A 2,284-nucleotide genomic window follows, 5' to 3' on the forward strand; every position below is an offset into this window, starting at 1 on the left:
AGTCTGGTGCAGTATCATAGTGGATCCTTTCCAGTCCACCGAGAGCTCTGGTCACAATGAAAAGGACCTGATCAGCTCAAACAAAACTAATGATCTCACCTGCCAGCAAGAGGAAACTTTTCTTCTGGCCAAAGAAGCAATCCAGCTAGGTGAAGTGACTGAGCAGACAGAAGGAACAGGAACGTGCATCCCTCAGAAGATAAAAACAAAGTTACCAGTGAGAAGCAGCTCGACAGCCTGTCTGTGGACCTTCTGACTGCCCAGGACCTGTTATCCTTTATCTGTTGGATGTAAACATTGTCCAAGAGTTGGAGAGAGTGCCCCACAACACCCCTGTGGATATGATTCCCTGAATGTCTCCTCTGCCACATGACAACCCTTTCATAGAGAAGCCAGGCTTGGGGCAGATACAGGAAGAGAGTGAAAGGGCAGGATTTAAAGCACTTCCTGATTCCACAACGTCCTGGAAGAGTAAGACAGAGAACGCTACTGCAGTGGAGGATGACCTGAGTGGGACGCAGTTTGTTTGTGAGACTATGATACCGATCCCTTGCCTTGGATGCTGCCCCTGATATCAACCCACTTTGCCAACAGAAGTGCCTGCAGGTGAAATCTGCCGCATCTGAAAGAGAGGGACTGCTTGGTTATGAGAGAGAGGAGGAGATTGTCCATATCACCGAGGAAGATTTTGTTGAGGAGAAAGAGGAGGTCAAAGACGAAGTTTAGAGTCAGTCTTCTGCTTCTTCAGAGGATTACATCATCATCCTGCCTGAGTGCTTTGATACTAGCTGCCCTTTGGGGGACTCTATGTGCAGCTCTGCCTTCTCTCAGTTTGGCCTGGAGCAAGGGGTTGAAGGCGAACCGCAGTTGAGGCTGGACAGGAACCAGCTGAAGCTGGCAAGAGACTCGCTGGAGGGGACAACCTGCCACAAGGGTAGAGCATCAATGACATCCTCATGACCTCACAAACAGGAAGCTGTGCCCCTAACACCAGAGGTGGTGGTGCCTCCAGCTCCACTGTCCAGGAGCCCTCCTTGTGTACAGCATCATGGTTCCACAGGAGGGGATTTACCCGTTTACCATCCTAGAAGTTTCTTCAGTCCCTGATCAGATCAGAGGAACCCGTGGTTTCAGAAGACCAAACAGCAGGCTTGATGGCCCACCTCTTTGAAAAGGGATTCTGTGACAGGCAGCTGAACCTTAGGTTGCTAAAGAAACAAAATTACAACATCCTGTGGGTTGTGACGGCTACTAAAGAGTTCCTGTGTAGTAAATAATTGCCTGCTGCTCAAAAAAAAAAAGAAAGATAAATATCCTAAGCATTGGCGAGCTGAATGGTATTGGCCATTTTGAATCAGATAATCACATGGTTTACTATGCCAGAAACAATAAATTAAAGAGGAAAGGCATTACATTCATGATCAAAAGAACATTTTAAGATCTATCTTGATGTTTAATGCTGCCTGATAGCATAAAATTCATATGCTTACATGCAATCAAGATGTATTCATAGTTCCTGGCAATTGGAATGCAAAGGTAAGAAACAAAGAAGTAAGATCAGTTGTTGGAAAATTATGACCTATGTGATAGAAATGATGCTAGAGATCACATGATAGAACTTTGCAAGTCCAATGACTTATTCATTGTAAATACCTTTTTTAAACAACATAAAACATAACTATGCACATGGACCTCACCAAAAGGATTATATAGGAAAAAAATGACTATGATGGGAAAGCACCATATCATCAACCAAAGCAAGACTAGGGGCAGACTGTGGGACAGATCATCAGTTGCTCATATGCAAGTCTAGGATGAAGCTGAAAAAAATTAAAACAAATCCAAAAGAGCCAAAATAAGACCTAGAACATAGCCCACATGAATTTAGAGACCATCTCCCAAACAGATTTGATGTATTAAACACTAATGACTGAAGACTGGAAGAGTTGTAGGATGACATCAAGAACATCATATAAGAAAAAGGTCATTAAAAAGACAGTAAAGAAAAAAAGACTAAAATGAATACCAGAAAAGACTGAAATTTGCTTTCCACCATAGACATGCTAAAGCAAATGGAAGAAATGAGGAAGTCAAAGAGATGAACTGAAAAATTCAAAGGGCAGCTTGAGAAGACAAAGTCCAGTATTATAACGGAATGTGCAAAGACCTGGAATTTAAAAACCAAAAGGGAAGAACATGCTCAGCATAAAGAAATGAAGAAAGAATTCTATAGGCAAAATACTGAATGATGCAGAAAACATCAAAAGAAGATGTAAGTTTCTAA

The 2,284-nt window shown here is 42.6% G+C and overlaps 1 protein-coding gene and 1 pseudogene across 1 annotated transcript in view; both read left to right on the top strand.

Moving 5' to 3' along the window:
• The window catches only part of LOC102817495, a 2,610-nt pseudogene extending 1,439 nt beyond the window's left edge, over window positions 1-1,171 (top strand).
• The window catches only part of LOC102840949 (eukaryotic translation initiation factor 4 gamma 3-like), a 218,460-nt gene that overhangs the window by 201,240 nt on the left and 14,936 nt on the right, over window positions 1-2,284 (top strand). The gene's annotated exons all lie outside the window — the stretch shown is intronic.

Source organism: Chrysochloris asiatica, unplaced genomic scaffold (assembly GCF_000296735.1).
Source record: "Chrysochloris asiatica unplaced genomic scaffold, ChrAsi1.0 scaffold00047, whole genome shotgun sequence".
In the NCBI taxonomy this organism is placed as follows: domain Eukaryota; kingdom Metazoa; phylum Chordata; class Mammalia; order Afrosoricida; family Chrysochloridae; genus Chrysochloris; species Chrysochloris asiatica.